Below are 20061 nucleotides of genomic sequence, written 5' to 3' on the forward strand. Positions count from 1 at the left end.
GCGGGAGAAAGATGAGGCTTTCTACTCCCGTAAAGATTTACACCCTCGGAAACCCTGTACAGGGTCGCTATGGGTTGGAACCGACTCGATGGCACATAACAACAACAACCATTTAATGGAATCCTGGTGAGGTGCTTCAAGTTAATGTCCTGGACTGCACGGTCAGTTTGAACTACAAGGTTGCAAGTTCAAGCTTACCAACCACTACTTGGAAACCCTATACAAGGTAGCTGTGAGTTGGAACTGACTCACAGCACTTAACAACAACAAAGATTTAATGAGTTGTACAAGAAAGCTGGTATAACTGATTAGAATGTTATCATATATGCTTCATTAAAGTTTATAGGTGCCATATCACATTACTCTACAGAGGGTAGATTCCAAGGAAACGAAAAATGTTTATAGTTTAAAGGATCAAGACTATTTTTATAAAGAAGTTATAATATTAAATGGGGCTTCAATAACAATTTGAGGCAGCTTCTGGGCAAAGTAGAACTTGGACTAGTAAATGGTCAGTTTGATTGGAACAGATATATAAAGCAAGTTGTAGGAAGTAATTCTACAAAAATAAGTGTGACCTGAAAGAAGAAGGCATTAAATGGCAAACTACTGGGTATACACAATGGAAGCAGGTTAATGATTGTGAGTACAGATGGGCCAGGGTCATGGCTAAACATGGGGTGCTATTATATTAGGTAAAACATGAATTAGTGTATTTATCACCCACAATACATATTGTTGTTGTTGGTAAGTACTGCTGAGTTGGTTCTGACTCATGGAAACCCTGTATAGGGTTTTCAAGGTGCGAATGGCGGGTTTGAACTGCTGACTTTGAGGTTAGCAATCCAGTGCTTATCTTACAGTGCCACACCTATGTTGTTGTTTTTGTTAAGTTCCATTCTGTTAGTTCTGACTTAGAACGTCCCTGTATAGGGTTTCCAATGAACAGCTTGTGGGTTTGAACTGCCATCCTTACGGTCTAGTTCTTATTCTACGGTGCCACACCAGGACTTCAAGCCACATTTTTGAAGACCAGAAAATAAGTGTTTGGAAGAAGGGAAGAAAGCAATACAAGAAGAGTTACTGTCCAGTGAGTATAAGAAGTATAAATGCCTACTAAGGAAAAGACAGAGGGGTCTGAGGGGGTCTAAGGGAGCTGCTAGAAACAAATGTAGAAGACATGTATTATTTGCATACAACTATGGTATAATTCTGGTTCCTTGAAAAATGCAGTGGGCCACTTAGGATCACTCAGTGCCACAACTATTGCCTACTCTGGGAAATGAGGTTATCTCTTATAAACTTGTTCTGCTTTCCACTTGTCTGTCATCAAAACATTTATCTCAAAATAATTGCTCCTTAGTCATCTCTTACCCTAAAGAACAAGTGCATGAATCATAATTTCTATTTTACAGCTACAAGGAGGCATGAGAAGTTCTGAAATCCACTTATCTTTAGAGTTCAGGTAGGAGCTAAGACTACATCATAATAACCTTGGCTATTAATGAGAAAAAATATCAAAGCAGAACAGAGAGTATGAGCTGATTCAAGTTCTAATAAGGTATAAGGTAAACAAGAGGCACAAATAGGAATCTCTTCCAATCAATTGGGCAGTTAGCTGTCTTCCAAATGTCTTGGCATGGATGAATGAGTGCTTCCAGTGCTGCATCAGTGTGTTGACATATTTCGGTTTGTAGTCCAATTCCCATTCCAAAGAGAGGTGACCTAATGGAATGTGGAAATAACTGAGCAATATCCTTAATAGCACATACGAGTAAAATTTTGCTAAAGATAATTCAAAAACAGTAGACAGGGAACTGCCAGAGGTTCAGGCTGGATTTCGACAAGCACTTGAAACAAGAGATATCATTGCTGACATCAGATGGGTCTTGGCTGAAATCAGAGAACACCAGGAAGATGCTTACCTGTGCTTTACTGACTCCACAAAGGCTTTTGATTGTGTGGATCATGACAAGCTATGGACAACACTGTGGAGAAAAAGTATTCTGGAACACTTAGTTGTGCTCATGAGGAACGTGTATATAGACCAAGATGCAATCTTTTGAACAGAAAAAGGGGATATTGAATAGTTTAAAATTAAAAAAAGGTGTGTGTCAGGGTTGTACTTTTTCACCATATTTCTTCAATCTGTACAAACTTCTGGTGTGGTTCTGGGGCTCTACACTGGACTGTGAAGCATGAGGTCAGCACTTCAAACCCACTATCTGCTTCTTGGAAGCACTATACAGGGTCACAGTGTGTTGGAACTGACCCAAGGGCATTTAACAACATCCAAAATCCTGAGCAAATAATCTGAGAAACTGGATTATATGAAGAAGAATGAGGCATCAGAATTAAAAGAAGACTCATTAACGAACTGTGATATGCAGATGATATAGTCTTGCTTGCTGAAAGCTAAGAGGACTTAAAATACTTACAGATGAAGATCTGAGACAATAGCTTTCAGTAAGGGTTGCATCTCAAGGTACAGAAAAAAAATTCTCACCACTCAACCAATAAATAATATCATGATAGAGAAAGGATTGAAGTTGTCAAAAACATCATTTTGCTCAGATTAACTATCAACACTCAAGGAAGCAACAGTCAAGAAACCAAACAACATATAGAGATAGGCAAGTCTGCTGCTCAAGACCTCTTGAAAGTGTTCAAGAGCAAAGATGTCTATTTGTGGACTAAGGTGCACATGACCCAAGCCATGGCATTTTCAATAACTTCATATGCATGTGAAAGTTGGACACTGAATAAGGAAGACATATGAGAATTGTGCATTTTAGTTATGGTGTCGGAGGAGGATATTAAAAGTACCTTGGACTGCCAAAAGAAGAAACGGATCTGTATTGAAAGTAATACAGCCAGAATGCTCCTTGGAAATCATGATGGCAATTTAAAAGTCTTTCATACTTTGGGCATATTATCAGGAGGGACCAATCCCTGAAGTAGAACATAATGCTTGGTAAAGTGGAGTTGTGAGCAAAAAATAGAAAGACCCCCCAAGGACATGGGTTGGCACAGTGACAGCAGCAATGGGCTCGAGTGTAGCAAAGATTGTGAGATTGTGAGAAATCATGTTTCATTCTGTTGTGCATAGGTCTGTATGAGTCAGTACCAAGTTGATTGATGGCACCTATAAAAAACAATAGCAATATTCCACAGTCTTGTTACAAAAGTTCTTCTGAATTAAAAATTTTAAAGACTCTGATATGATTTTTTTATTGTAGCTGTTGTTACTATAATTTTTATTTTGATTATTAATATTATCCAATAGACATTTAAGACCTCATGGTCTCAACATTCCAAACTACAAGCAATGTCTTTCAGATCTCAGAAACGTGGAGCCCTGGGCTGGTGCTATAGGATAAGCACTAGACTGAGAACCACAAGATCAGTGGTGCAAACCTACCAGCCACTCCTTGAAAACCCTACATAGGATTGCTATGAGCCAGAACCAATTCAACAGCACAAAATAACAATAACAACTTACCCATTGACTGAAATTTCTGAGAGTGCTCTCCAGTTGTAGAAGCTGAATGACTAACTTTATGAGGAGAAAGTTCTGCCACCGGAATTTAAATCTATTCTAAAACTTTTCAGAGAAACCATTTTTCTATGAGAGATGATAGACAACTGGCACCATAAAATGTGTCAGGCAACAACAGCACATTTTAAAAAAGTCAAGTCACATAAAATTTAATTATTTAAAATGGCATCTAATAGAATGGATTACGGAAAGTAGTACTTCTCTCTGCCTTATTTCAGAAGACTACATTTGAATTCTGATCATATTCAAGGGCAGGAGATATGTTATTCATAGCAATTCTGAGTTAAATTTCTGTTGCAAGCTGATATGGAAAACTTCTTGGAGTTTATTTACAAAAGCTCATCACTACAAAATGAAATGCTTTTCAAATAAGATTGCTTATAACCAGAGAATGAAATTCACCTATTACTGCTGCTGATAAAGACTAGGTAGAGCTTGACTGCAGGACGCTTTCCACGGGTAGGGAAGGTGAAGTAGGTCCCCTGAATTTTATCAGGGATGTTTTACTTTATATTCAGGACTCAAAATCTAGATTCCTCACAAAACAAACTAGTAAACTGAATTGTATATTGCTTAGATTTATAATTCATGATATTAAAATATACCAGAGAAGTGAAAATTAAACAGAAAGAACAACTTGCTTTCTTATTGCCAAGCTATGCCAACAGAAAGCTTATTAATTAAATGTAGGATTTGTATCCAATTCTATTGTTCTTGTTATATACCAAGTCAGTTTCAACTTCACAAGGTTCCATATTTTGCTCATATTACCAGGAGGGACTACTCTGTGAAGAAAGTTAGCATGCTTGGTAAAATAGAAGGTCAATGAGAAAGTGGAAGATTCTCAGTGAGATGAATTGCACAGTGACTTCAGCAGTTAAGTCAAACATGGTAATGATTGTGAGGATAGTGCACAATCAGGCAATGTTTCATTCTGTTGTACACTCGTTTGTTATGAATTCAAACTGACTTGATGGCAACTAACAATAAAAAATCCTCACAATTGGACCAATAAACAATATCATGATAAAAACATCAAGACTGAACTTGTCAAGGATTTCATTTTACTTGGATCCACAATTAAAGCTGATGGAAGCAGCAGTCAGCAAATTAAATGATGTATTAGGAATTTAACGGAATTTGCATTAGGCAAATCTACTGCTGCCAAAACCATGTGGGGACCATGTGTGACATCCCCTGGCTTCACAAAGGGAAAAGAGAATCAAACTTAAAACCTGCGCAAGGTCAATTACTATGACAGGAAAGTCAGACATGCTTCCACTCTACAACCTTCTTACCCTGTTCTGACAACAACCATCCTTCCCATAGCACTCTCTGCTTCACATATGGGCTTGATAATCCATTGCAATGGCCACACAGATCTCACTCACAATTATGTGCTTGTTAGGAAAGTGAACAGGATACAATTTAGGATCTGAAGAGCTCAGGATGCAGCAACTCAAACTGACCTTAAGGTCCAGTGCTAATCCCACAGTGCCACACCAGGACTCCGTCACTTTGCATAGTACCTCATATATTTTGGGATTCATTCACATTTCCCAAATAAATGACTAAAGTTTAAATGATAAACAAATGGCATTTACAGTTTTAAGACTGAATACTGCCATGTTCCATCAGTCTTTGCTTCTTTTTAGATATTCATTTTAAATGGAGTCAAGGCCATGTGCTAGCTAAAACTGACAGGTACAAACAGATCTGAAGCTTTATTCATTTGTCTTTTCTCTATAAGATTACTGATATTCCTCCTTCCAAGATTCTGGAACCAAATCTGCTTGACTGTAGAAAGGAACATTTTTAGAAATACGTTCTTGGCACATAATTTTTGAAAGACTTTGTTTAACCATTTCTGCTTGTCTATTTCTCAATACTGGTTATATTATAAGTAGTTGGGCCTGTGTTCTAACTATTGAGATTTAGTTAATGTTGTGGCCTCATAAACTGTCCATGGCTTCAAGCTCTATATTAACTTGCCAGTCTCTTACTAAAATCCTCATTTAAGACATTGACCCCAGACTCATCCAGGCTAGTGTTTGAATTTCTGCTAACTGTGGTGTGACAAACTTGCATGGTAAAATCTGCAAAATCTAGAACGTGTGTAAGGTGGAAACTTGTCAAAGAAGAAAAACTCAAACATTTTCCACTAACTCGAGAGTGATAAGAGTGGTCATTGCACCATCAAAAGTGGAACACTTTCAAGTACAGGAATAGCAAGGTAGTCCTATCAGGTTCCAGATCTCACCGTTAGTGTCTGTTCTTGCATAGCCCACCTCTGTGGTAGACCCATTACCCCCCACACCCCAAAGATAACTGTTTGCCTGATACCAGTGTCTGCTCAGATTCTGGGCCCTCATTAATGGAACTGTCAACTGGCATGGAATATCATAACACTCTAAATTGACTACTTTATTCATCTCTAGTCTATGGACTAAAGAGCAATGTACCTTGCAAATAGGAAAGGCTAGAGACTCACTTCTGAAATTGGACTTGAATGCCAAATTTAATCATATCCCTTTTCTCTTTATCCAGTTGTGTTTGGAATTTAGAGTCCAACAGAACTAGACTTGGCTCTTCTCACCTAAAATGTCTTAGTTCTCTAAGTAGCAGCTTCATCTGTAAAATGGGAATATTACTTTTTCCTCATTGAATTTTTGTTGAAATCACTGTATAATGTGCTTACCACAGTACAGAGGTATATAGGAAATGCTTGATAAATGAGACCATTATTAGGACTCACTTTTCTGTATGGCTCCTCTCCAAGAGACTATCATCTTACATATGGCAACAGGGAGTTAGGAAACAGTGTGGGCATTTTTGAGTTTCCTCTAAGATAGAAATGCATCTGGATTGTCTCTGGCACATAGCTCCTCTTGTCTAAAAATAGAACACCTTCTGCTTTATGTCAGGAACTATCATTATTCCATTAGCAGCTTCACTGAAACCCACAGACAGCTCAGCAGAACCACTGTGTTTGCAACTTGCTCTTTGACCCTCCTGAAAGACCACAGGGGCTGAATTCCATTTGAGCTATTGGCCCTTCAGCCCCATGTCCTTTCTAATTTTCATCCTCTTTTATATTTCCTACCACTGTAGGATAAGCACTCAACCATAAGGTCAGTTGAAACCCCAAGGTCAGTGGTTCAAACTAACTAGCTGCTCCTTGGAAATGCTATACAGGGTTGCTATGAGTTGGAACTGATTCAACCACACTCAACAACAACAACAAACCCATTATTAAAAGTATGCCAGTCCTCCCTAGCTAGGAGAAACCATAGAAGTCATGAGATTTCACCATCATCTTGCTTTGGATAACTGATCAATCACCCCATTCATTTCAAGGACACCATCGTTACAAGGAGTCTACAAACATACTGAAAACCAATTCATTCTGACTGGGAAATTCACATTCTGGTTTCTACAAAGAGCAGAGAAATGAGCTCAAGACACACATTGATTAGTAGTTAGCAAACAGTGGGAAAATATTAATAGTTGACCCTAATACAAAGTTTAATTTAAAAGGTAAGGGAGCCCTGTTGGCACAGTAGGGTAAGCACTGGATTGCTAACCTCAAAGTTGACAGTTCAAATCTATCAGTCACTCCATGAGAGAAAGATGAAGCTTTCTACTCCCAAAAGATTTACAGTCCCAGAAATCCTATGCAGGGTCACTATGAGTCCAAATTGACTCACTGGTAATGGGCTTGGTTTGTGTTTGTGGTAAGGACAATGATTATAGGAATTATAAGAATAAATATTACTAATGTCCTGGTGTGGGACCCTAGGATAAGCACTCGACCTCAAGGTTGGTTTGAACAGCTCCTTGGAAACACTATACAGGGTTGCACTGAGTCGGAACCAACTCGATGGCACTTAACAAGAACAATATAATCTGGACTCCTGGTGTGGCACTGTAGGATCAGCACTGGACTGTGAACCAAAAGGTTGGCAGTTCAAACCTGCCAGCTGCTCCTCAGAAACCCTGTGTAGGGTTGTTAGGAGTTGGAACCGACTCAATGGCACTTAAAAACAGCAGCATAATCTGGGGAATTTAAGGGATGGATATTATTATCATCTTCATTTTACTAAAGGGAAAACTGCAACACTGGGGGTGTTTAGCACAGGTTCAATGTCCAATAGCTAGAGAATGGCAGGGCCAGGATACCAACATAAACTGTTTGGTTTTAAGCCATAGAATAAGCTTCCATATGTGCTTAAGACCAGCGATAAGCAAGCTTTATTTCTGGAAAAGGCCACAGAGTAAATAATTTAGATATAGGGACCATACTGTCTCTGTCACAACCAACTATGCTACATAGTTCTAAAGCAGCCACAGGCAACACATAAATGAATGAGCATTATTGTGTTCTAATAAAGGATTGGAGGCCTGGTGTGGCGCTGTGGGCTAATGCATCAGACTGCAAAGGTCATTTGAACTGTAATGTCAGTGGTTCAAGCTCACCAGCTGCTCCTTGGAAACCCAATACAGGGTCACTGTGGGTTGGAATCGAGTCAACAGCACTTCAAAACAACAACAATAAAGGTTTGTTCACAGAAACAGGTTTGCAGTGGCAATGGATGCCCTGAGTTTCTTTACTCAACATGACAATCACTTTTCTCCTATAAATTTGAGATCAAATGGATTTTCCATGAAGGGTCTGTACTCTCCCCATGCTTGTCGTATCAGCAAAAAGCCGTAGTGGGAGCTGTGAAGGAAACCAGTGAAGAAAGAAGGTGCCATGGTGAATCTTGCTCCAAATGTGGAATACGGGCAGTCCCCTGGGTTTTACATGACCATCTTACAGAAAGCTCCTACTTGTCCTTCAGTGTTGTGTCAATTTGCCCTCAGTTTGAAATGATCGAGCCAGCCCCTTTTTGTTAATTGTTATTTTTCTTAAGTGCTGTCAAGTCAGTTCCTACTCATAGCAACCCTGGTCTCTGAGGAGAAGCTGGTGAGTTTGAACTGCTGAACTTGTTCTGTGCTTATTATATAGCGCCACACCAGGACACCTAATTACAACAAGCTCTTTATGACAATTGCCTTAATTTTCTAAATGTGCAGATTTTAAACCATTGAAAAGGTTTCAAGCCTTTTTTTTTTTTGCATTAAAGTAAGGCTAAATGAAAACCATGTGGATCTTTCTAACACCTATAAATACCACTTAAAGACTTAAATATACCTTTAGTAAGGGATCCCATTTGTAACCCAGGGACTGTCTATATTAGCTCTTGACCGGAAGGCTTTCAATCTCAAGAAAGCTGGTCATAGTGATTATTTTACTCTATCATTTGTGTGTGTGTCAATTCTACTATATTTTCTGCTAGAAAAGGGAAATAAATATTCTTTACAAATGAAATCCTTAGACAGACACCCAAATAGCATAGTAAAACATCTTGACAAAGTCTTACCTGTCATGTATTTATAACTATAAACCAAATAATTGCTCACTATTTCTTAGTGTGTTCTGTTGCCCACCCCACACCTGCACCCCCAATTTGGAAGCAGCAGTCAAGTAACCAAACAACACATTGCACTGGACAAATCTATTGTAAAAAAAAGACCTCTTTAAAGTGTTAAAACAACAAAACTGTTTATTTTAAGGACTAAGGAACCTCTGACCCTAGCTAGGGTATTGTCAATGGACTCATGCATTTGAAGCTGAGCAATGAATAAGGTAGACTGGAAATAACTGATACATTTAAATTATAGGATTGGTGAAGAATTTTGAATATGTCATGGACTACCAGAAGAATAAACACATCTGTCTTGGAAGAAGTAAAGACAGCAGAAGGCTCCTCAGAAGCAAGGGTGTTCAGACTTTGTCCCACATACTTTGGACATGATATCAGGTAGGACTAGTCCTCAGAGAAGGATACATTATGCTTTGTAGAGAGTCACAGAAAAAGAGGAAGATTCTTAGAAGGTGGATTGACAGAGTTACTCTAACAATGGGCTCAAACAGCAACAATTGGTCACTATGAGTTTGAACTGACTTGTTGGTCATGTGGCACTGTGGGTTAATGCATTTGAACCACAGAGTTGACAGTTCAAGCTCAACTGTCACTCCCTGGACACCCTATACAGGATTGCTCTGAGTCAGAACTGACTCGACGTCACTTAATAGCAACAACTACTTCCCTATTGTAAAAATGGCATGGTGGGGGTGTCATCTCACCTCTTATAACTTCATGAAGAGGGAAGGAGAATTATTGTCAGCATCAACTGCTGAAAATTATTTCCTCAGGTGGAAGTCAGACTTATCTCCTCTCTTGCCAATCTTTTTACCAATTGTGACTTCAGCTGTCTTCTATGGAACTTCTCTGATGGGTTTGATAATTCATTGTAAAGGCCTCATAAAAGTCAACAGACAATTATCAGGACTATGGGGCTTATTAGGGAAAACATCTTACAATTCAGGATCAGAAACAACTTAGGATACAGTTTTTTGGTCATGAAAACAACTTCTTAGCTATGCCTGCAACACCTAGGCCCCTTGGACCTGCCCAGCTTCTACCCTTCTCAGGCAAGTGTTACAAAGCTCTTTAGCTGTTCTAACAAATGCCTAGTGACTCCTGGTGTGACACTATTAGATAAGCACTGTACTTGGTGCCCCAAGGTCAGCAGGCCAAACCCAGCAGCAGCTCTTTGAAAATCCTGTACAGGGTTGCTATTAGTCAGAAAAGACTTGATGGCACTTAACCATAACAATAGTAAGTGCCCAGAGGTACCCTGATCCTCCAGGATGCCTTGGCCTGAAGGCACTCCGCTCTCTCATTCTCTCATTCTGTGGACTAGGAAGCCTGCAGAGTCATTTCTGGTCGGTTCTGTTAAGTTAATTTCTGTGCAGCTGCTTTAAACCATATTTCATTATCATCACAATTACAGTTCTCTGTCTTATGGGTGTAGGAGATCCTTGGCACATGGAGCCCAAGTCACAAGGACACACTCTCTTCTTCTTGGTGGTCATCGTTCCCTGTGCTCTGGGGTTGTATCTATTTTAAGCCTAGTGGAATGACATAACTGACCAATTTCCATGTTAGGATTCCGTGTACCCTATTAAACTAGGTCCATCTCCAAGAGCTCTGGTAGCGTAGTGGTTACGAATCGGGCTGCAAACCGCAAGGTCTGCAGTTCGATCTGCTCCCATAAAGATTTACAGCCTCGGAAACCCTGTTCAGGGTCACTATGGGTCGAAACCAACTCGATGGCACTTAACAACAACAACAACAACATCTCCAAGAGAGTTATATTCACCTCATTTGCATTATAAGAAATCAGTCCAATCCCTTTGATGGGCCCAATCATCTTATTTGCACAGCCCTATTCAGTCTTGGTGTGGTGCTGTAGGATAAGCACTGGACTGTTAACTGCAAATTCTGTGGTTCAAACCCAACAGTTGCTCCTGGAAAATACTACACAGGGTCACTATGAGTCAGAGCTGACAAATGGGACTTACAACAACAACTCAATCATTTGGTGGGGTTATAAGGACTATGGCTACAAAAGGCACATTAAGTAATTCACTGCACCACACAGGTTAAGTACTTAGTCATTATTAGGCAGAGAGGCTGTATGTGTAGTTCATGGATGCTAGAACAAGATCACCTGGGTTCAAACCCTAGCTCTGGCAATTGCTGACTCTAAAGCCTTAAACAAGTTACCGTATCTTTTTGTGTTTTATCTTATTCATCTATTAAATGAGTTAATATGTGTATGTTAATTGATTGGAAAAGGACCTGGTGCAGGTAAAATAATAAATAAATGTAGCGTACTGGTTACGAATCGGGCTGCTAATCTCACTGTCAGCTGTTCGCAACTACCAGCTGTTCTGCAGGAGAAAGATGTCAGCAGTTCTCGACTACCAGCTGTTCTGCAGGAGAAAGATGAGGCTTTTTGCTCCCATAAAGATTTATAGCCTTGGACACCCTGTACAGGGTCACTGTGAGTCAGAACTGACTCCATAGCATATAACAACAACATAATCACAGGACTAAAACCCACCAGATTCATGGATCAAGGTTGTCAACTGCTCAGCAGGAGAAAGATACGATTTCTTGTTCCCATGAAAATTTAAAGCCTCAGAAAGCCTCAGAAACCCTATACAGAGTCACTATGAGTCAGAACTGACTCAAAGGCACTTAACAACAATAACAACACTTTTATAAAAGAACATGAAAGAAAGTGTATCCTCAATGTTTAAAAGTTGAGAAGACATGTATCTTCTTCTATCTAAAATAACTTCTATCCTGGTCAAGGTTCTTTACTGAGTGTTATTCAGATTAAGATGCAGTTACAACTTTCAATGAGGTTAAAATTTAGTAGCAATTTTAACTGATAGTATTTCAGGAAGATTTTTGGGAAATAATATGATTCTTCATTAAAACAACATGACCATGGTTGTCCTAATTCTTATTTACCATGGGCTTTTATTAAAAGGATCATATTTGTACTTACCAAATGTAGTGAAGTACACTTTAGTATAAGGATTATTGTTAAATGTTGGTTAAGACTCATACTGACCCTATGCACAGTAGAATGAAACACTGCCTGGTCCTCACAATTGTTGACATATTTCAGTTCATCCTGGCTGCCACTGTGTCACACTATCTAATTGGTTATCTTTTTTTTTTGACTGATCCTCCACTTGAACAAGTACAGTAATGTCCTTCTCCAGGGAATGGTCCCTTCTGACAACATTTCTGAAGTTCCAGAGACAAAGTCTCTGGTACCAGTAGCAGACAAAATACCAGAAACAAATGTCCCTTCCAAGGGACATTCTGACTGTACTTCTTCCAAGAAAGATTTGTATGGTCTTTTGACCATCAATGACATTTTCAGCCTTTTATGCCAACACCTTCATTCAGGTGCATCAAGTTTTCTACTGTCTACCTTATTCATTAAGGAGCTCTGGTAGCGTAGTGGTTACAAATTGGGCTGCGAACCTTAAGGTCAGCGGTTCGAAACTACCAGCTGCTCCGCAGGAGAAAGACGAGGCTTTCTACTCCCGTAAAGATTTACACCCTCGGAAACCCTATACAGGGTCGCTATGGGTCGGAACCGACTCGATGGCACATAACAACAATAACAACCTTATTCATTACCCAACTTTCACATGCATCTGCTGCAATTGAAAATACCATAACTTCTATCAATGGTAACTTAATATTCAAAGTGACATTTCTCCTCTTGAACACATTAAAGAGGTCTTTTGTGACAGATTTGCCTAATTCAGTACATCTTTTGATTTCAGGACTACTATTTCTATGAGCATTGATTGTGAACCTAAGCAAAATGACGTCTTTGAAAACGGAAATCTGTTTTCCATTTATCATGATGTTATATATTGGTCCAGTTGCGAGGATTTTTCTTTTCTTTACACTGAGGTACAATACATACTGAAGGCTGTCATCAGTAAGTATTTCAAGTCCTCTTTGCTTTCATCAACTAAGACTGTTTCATATATATATTGCAAGCTGTTTAATGAGTCTTCCTCCAATCCTGACACCACATTCATCTTCATCTAATCTAGCTTTTGGGATTATTTACTTAATGTACAGATTGAATAAGTATGGTGAAAGGTAATGAGATAGAAGAACTGCTGTTGTAAAAGTGCTGTTAAGTCAGTTCCTACAAATAACGAGTGCTGGACTGCAAAGTCTGTTCGAACCACAAAGTTGGCGGTTCAAGCTTACCAGCCATTCCTCGGAAACCCTAAACAGGGTCGCTATGGGTCAGAACTGACTCTACAGCATTGTACAGCAGCAGTAGCAACCATGGGTTTATAGAAGATCAAAGAGAAATGAAATCTTTGACAACGTCAATCTTTTGTCCATTTATCATAATGTTATTTATTGGTCCAGTGTGAGGATTTGCAACCCATACTGAAGTCTATGGTCTTTGGTCTTCATAGGTAAGTAGTTTAAGTCCAGTTTGCTTACAACAAACAAGGTAGTATGATATGCATATCATAAATTGTTAATAAGTCTTTTTTCTATCCTGATGTTGTGTTCTTCTTCATATAAACCAGCTTCTCAGACTATTTGCTCATCACGCAGATTGAAACAGCATGGTAAAAGAATATAATCCTGGTGCACATCTTTCCTGATTTTAAACCATTCAGTGTCTTTTTGTTCTGTTCAAATGACTGCCTCTTGGTCTGTGTACAGGTTCCTCATGAGCAAAATTAAAAGTGCTTTGGAATATCCATTCTTTGCAATGTTTGTCATGATCCACACAGTCAAAAGCCTTTGCATAGTCAATACAGCTCAGGAAAGTATTTGTCTGGTACTCTCTATTTTCAGACAGGATCAATCTGCTTTACTCAATGATATCTTTTGTTCCAGTTCCTTGTCTGAATCTAACTTGAATCTCTGGAAGTTCCCTATCAATGCATTGTTGCAGACATTTTTTAATTATCTTCAGCAAAATTTTACTTTAATGGGATATTAATTATAGTATCTGATGATTTCTGCATTCCATTAGGTCACCTCTCTTTGGAATGGGCACAGGCATGGATCTCTTCCAATCAATTGGCCAAGTAACTCTCTTCTAAATTTCTTTGCACAGTTAGTGAATGCGTCCAGTGCTGCATCAGTTTGTTGGGAAAAAATTGATTTATATTTCATCAATTCCTGAAGCCTTGTTCTTTGCCAATGCCTTCAGTGCACATTGGACTTTATCCTTTAGTTACATTGACTCTTGACATATGCTATATCCAGAAATCATTGAACATCGACCATTTCTTTTTGGCATGGTGTCTCTGTGTATTCTTTCCATCTTCTTTTGACCTTTCCTGCATTATTCATTATTTTACACATAGAATCCTTCAATATTGCATTGAAGACTTCAATTTTGTTTTGTTTTTTGTTTTTGTTTTTCCAGTTCTTTAAGCTTAAGAAATGCTGAGTATGTTCTTCATTTTTGGTTTTCTAACTTCTGGTATTTGCACATAGTAAAGTATAATACTTTGTCTTCTTGAGCTGACCTTTGAAATTTTCTGTTCAGCTCTTTTACCTCCTCATTTCTTGCATTTGCTTTAGCATCTCTATGCTGGATACCAAATTTCAGAGTCTCTTCTGACATCCATTTTTGTCTTTCCTTTCTTTCTTGTCTTCTTAATGACCTTTTGCTGTCTTCCTATATGGTGTTCTTGACGGCATCCTACAACTCTTCTGGTCTTTGGACATTAGTGTCTAATGCATCAAATCTGTCCTTCAGATGATCTCAAATTTACATAGGATATGTTCAAGGTCATCACTTGGCTCTTGTGGACTTGTTTTAATTTTCTTAAGCTTCAGCCGGAACTCAAATTTGAGTAATTGTCAGTCTCACGGTCTGCCAATGACCCAATTTAGGCTAGTAACATGGAGCTTTTCCAATGTCTTTTTGCACCGATGTAACCAATTTGATATCTGTGTATCTAGCTGGTGATGTCCATGTGTATAGTCATCTTTTACGCTGCTTAAAACAGATATTTTCAATAATAAATCATTGGTGTTGCAAAATTTTATCATGTGCTCTCCAGCATTATTTTTATCATCAATCAACTACAGATCCTTCCTCTTTGTTTCCACCTTTTGCATTCCAATCACCAATAATTATAAATATTGATTGCATGTTTGATCAAATTCAGACTGAAGAAGTTGTAGAATTCTTCAATTTCATCACCACATGTTTTAATGGTACATGAGTAAATTTGAATAATTTTGGAATTAACTGGTCTTCTCTGTAGGCATATGGATATTATCCTATCACAGACAATATTATACTCCAAGATATATTTCTTGAAATGTTCTTTTTGATTTTAAATACTATGCCATGTTTCTTCTATTTGTCATTCTCAGCATAGGACAACATATGATTGTCATATTCAAAATGGCTAATAGCAATCAATTTTAACTCACTGATGCCTAGGTTATTGATCTTTATGCATTCTATTTCATTTTTGATAGCTTCAAATTTTCCTATATTCATACTTTGTGCATTCCATGTTCTGAGCATGAATGGATGTTTACAGTTGTTTCCTTCCTATTATGAGTTGTGCTCCATCAGCAAATGAAGGTCCTGAAAGCTTTATCCCATTCATATTATCATTGTCAACTCTACTTTAATGTGTCAGCTCTTTCCTAGTCATATTTTGAGTGCCTTACAACTTCCCATTCTCATCTCTCAGCACTATGTATGATAACATTCTTGTGTTATTCATGATGCTTCAATATTCAACATTTTAGTGTTGACAGTTCCACTACTAGTTATAAGAATTTCAGTGGCTAAACATTCAAAAATGGTCTGCCTCTCCTTCTTCCTGTCTGTCTTATTTTGGAAGCTTAGTTGAAACCTGCCCCCCATGTGTGACCCTGCTAATATTTTAAATACTGATGGTATAACTTCCAGCAACATAGCAACACACAAGCCACCATATTGTGACAAACTGAGAGAGGAGTGGGGGTTGGTAGCTTTAGTATCCTCAAAATGTCAAAATACAAAAAACTCTAATTTAGTAGTATTAAAAGGTGTTGTTTTTTTTATGATTGTTGTTGTTGTTGTTAAGTGCCATCGAGTCGGTTCCAACCCATAGCGACCCTGTACAGGGTTTCCGAGGGTGTAAATCTTTACGGGAGTAGAAAGCCTCATCTTTCTCCCGCAGAGCGGCTGGTAGTTTCGAACTGCTGACCTTAAGGTTCGCAGCCCGATTCGTAACCACTATGCTACCAGAGCTCCTCTCTGTTATATAGTTTATACATTATATAACTGATAGTGATTAAAAATTCTTCCATAAAAAGTGTAATCTTTAGTAACAATCGTGTCAATAAGTCAGTTTCTTCATGTGACTTAAATAAGTATGAAAGAAATATTAGATGAGTGATGACTACAATACGCATTTTTATGAAAAATAATGAGATCATTCATGCAGGCTAGTTCGTGGAATAAACTCAAAATATAATGATTACTATTTTCCTATCTTTATCTTGTCTAGTATTCTTTCCTAGCTGGTTTTCAAAACAGAAATTTCTATTATCCAAAGTCATTATCTAAGAGGAGTCTGTCTTAAATTAATTGGCCCAGTTTAGCTAATAAGAGAGACCTATTGCATCTGTATAAAATAAATATTCCATTGAATACCATTGAGGTCTTAAAAATGTGACACATAGATTGTCTGTTATTGAGAGGGTAATTAATTGACAACCCCTAGCAGCTGTCCTGATGGACCTATTCTCACATTCCTGTTTGGGTACCACTTCCCATGGGCTGCTCCTAAACACTATTGCTGTTGTATAGTGTTTCTGAGGAGTAATTGGTGAGTTTGAACCGCTGAGCCTGTGGTTGAGACTGATCTTATAGTTGAATGTTTATCCTACAGTGCCACACTAGGACTCTGAAACAATACTTGAGCATGAAAGGAAACATTATTTCAGGCCCATTATGTAAGACATGGGATTCTCGTAATAAGTAGCTTTGGTTCTAGGATTGAATCGACCTGTATGAAACTCCCTTAGAAGTGCATTCCAGCACACTAGTTTTCATCCCCGACCTCTTCCTTAACACTCTAATGCACAAGTGTCAAACCTCCATAAAAGGCCTCCCTTTCCTTTTTCCCCCAGCAGGCATTCCTTCCACACCCCCAAAAATGTCCTGAAGCATAGTTCCATCTGACTCATAGCAATCCAACACAGAGTTTCCAAGGAACCGCTGGTGGCTTTGAACTGCCCACCTTATAGTTTGCAATCCAGTGCTGAGCCTAGGGTACCTAGAAGCAAAAAGGTACAAACACCCAGAATTTACTTTCATAGATACTGATCTTCTAGTCTTATCTGTCTTACTGTCTTAATTATTTAGTGCTGTCATGGAAGGAATATCACAATCAGATGACTTTAACAAACTGAAATGTATTTTCCCATAGTGCAAGAGGCCAGAGATCTTAATTCAGAGTACCAGGTCTAGGTGAAGGCTTTCTCACCCTGTCAATTCTGAAGGAAGGTTCTTGACTCCTTTCAACATTTATAAGCTACACATTCCTTGGTGATCTACTTGTGTCTTGACATCAATCTTCCCCTGAATCTGGCACGTTTTCACGATAGGAAACCCAGGTCTAAAGAATGCACTCTGCTTCTAGCTTTTCTTTTTTGGCTCCAGACAGGTCCATCTGATCTCTGCTCATTTATATATCAGACTCATGGCAAATCTGTATAAAGTTTCCAAGGAGTGCTTGGTGGATTTGATCTGCCAGCCTTATGGTTAGAAGTCCAGTGCTTATCCTAATTGTTATAATAGGACTCCATGGCCTAACGAAATTGACTGATTTTTTAGGGGTACAAAATTCAATCCATAACATTTACCCTCACTCCTGGCTCTATTTTTTCTGTTGATTATTCAATTAAAACCCAATCAATGTGACACCTGATATAGACTTTACAGGCCTGTAATTAGTGTTATTCCAAGCTGCAGTATTATTTTTCTTCCACAATCAGTGCCTCCACTGCTCTTATCAGCAATACTATTTCCTCTCATTCACACCCAACCTATTTTATTGTGATCACGTTCCTAGACTGCCCCATGATTACCTAGGTTTTTATGAAAGTACTTATTAATCTCAAGGAGCTGTGGTAGTGTACTTGTTACAAATCGGGCTGCGAACCGCAAGGTCAGCAGTTCGAAACTGCTAGCTGTTCCACGGGAGAAAGATGAGGCGTTCTGCTCCCGTAAATATTTACAGCCTCGGAAACCCTGTACAGGGTCACTATGAGTCGGAACCGACTCCACGGCACATAGCCACCACCACCACTTATTAACCTCATGGTGACCTTTGACAACAGTTTGTCAAAGGATCTACCTAATTTCTCAATGATATTAATTTAAGGGGTGTAGACAATTCCTTTATGCATAGTTCTAACAAGGATCTTAGAAATTACCTATTCCAATCTTGGTTTTACACATATGAGAAGTCTAAGAACAAAGATATCACGTGACTTCTACAAGCCCATACAGGAATAATCCCACTGCCATCCAGTTGATTCTGACTTATAGTGACCCTATATAGCACAGAGTAGAAAAGATCCTTGTTGTTGTTGTTGTTAAGTGCCATCGAGGCGGTTCCAACCCATAGCGACCCTGTACAGGGTTTCCGAGGGTGTAAATCTTTATGGGAGTAGAAAGCCTCATCTTTCTCCCGCAGAGCAGCTGGTAGTTTCGAACCGCTGACCTTAAGGTTCGCAGCCCGATTCGTAACCACTACGCTACCAGAGCGTAGTGTTTGTAAAACTGTAAATGTTTTAAAGGAGCAAATAACCTCATCTTTTTTTCCTGCAGCACAGTTGATGGGTTTGTATTGCCAACCTTGCAGTTAGCAGCACAATACTTAGCTGAAAGTGCCACCAGGGCTCCTTTATAGGAATAAAGATAGGATAAAAAGAGGAAATACTGTGCTGTCAAAAAAATCAGGAGCTTCAACTAGCAGATGTAACCATTTTTTTTGTTGTTGTTGTTAAGAGCTCCATCATCTGTAATTGAGAGAAATGGAAGAAATTCAAAGAAGACACATTGGGACAAAATTCTAAAAGAAGGACACATGTTTTTCAAGGGTTTGGTGTAAAGATTTAAAAAAATATGTAATTAAATTTTGATCCAGATAATGACCATAACAATAATATATAATGAAGGCCTTATTAATCAGTGCTTAAAAAATGCATTTCATAATCAAAGATTCTTGCTTGGACATTTGGTTACAGGCTCAAATATAATGAGTGTTCTGATAATCACCACATGCAAATATAGTATCACAGCCTTTCAGGTAAGCACAATATAATTTAATAGATACTATTTCTCCTAAAACTAAAATTGAATCATTTATCCTTGAAATTGTTATTTTTCGCTATAAAGAGGAATGAATAAAATTTCCATTTCCCAGAAGGAGAAAAAAAATATTATTTTGTCTTTGCTACGTATGTTTTATAGCTCAAAGTTAATGATACACTAGCACTAGGTAATTTTCCTCCACAAGTGACAAAATGCTTAACAACTTGGCGTTATATTAATGATTTCATTTCTTAAACTAATTCTCTACCAACTCTGACAATCACATGGCACACAACTATCAGTAAAATCTATTGAGCGTACATTTCCAATAAATATACAATGATATGCACAAGCACGACACTATAGATCATATTATGCGTATACGAAGATGAGTCAAAAATTATCTGCACTCTGGCTGTAGAATATATTTTAACCAACTTTTAGAAAAGACAAATACATCATTTTTGACATAAATTGTATGCTCTTCAATACATTTTGTCCATCTTTCAACAGGCTTTTGTATTTCCTTATTAAAAACTTATTTAGGATGCTGGGAGCCACAAATGCTCAGCTGTTTTCACTTCTTTACCAGAGGAGACTCTTCATCCTTGAAGGGCTGCTTTCCAGGGACCAACCAGATGACAAAGTCAATGTTGCAAAATCCTCCAAACTATATAGGGAGGGTGCTTCAATAC

Source organism: Chrysochloris asiatica, unplaced genomic scaffold (assembly GCF_000296735.1).
Source record: "Chrysochloris asiatica unplaced genomic scaffold, ChrAsi1.0 scaffold00072, whole genome shotgun sequence".
In the NCBI taxonomy this organism is placed as follows: domain Eukaryota; kingdom Metazoa; phylum Chordata; class Mammalia; order Afrosoricida; family Chrysochloridae; genus Chrysochloris; species Chrysochloris asiatica.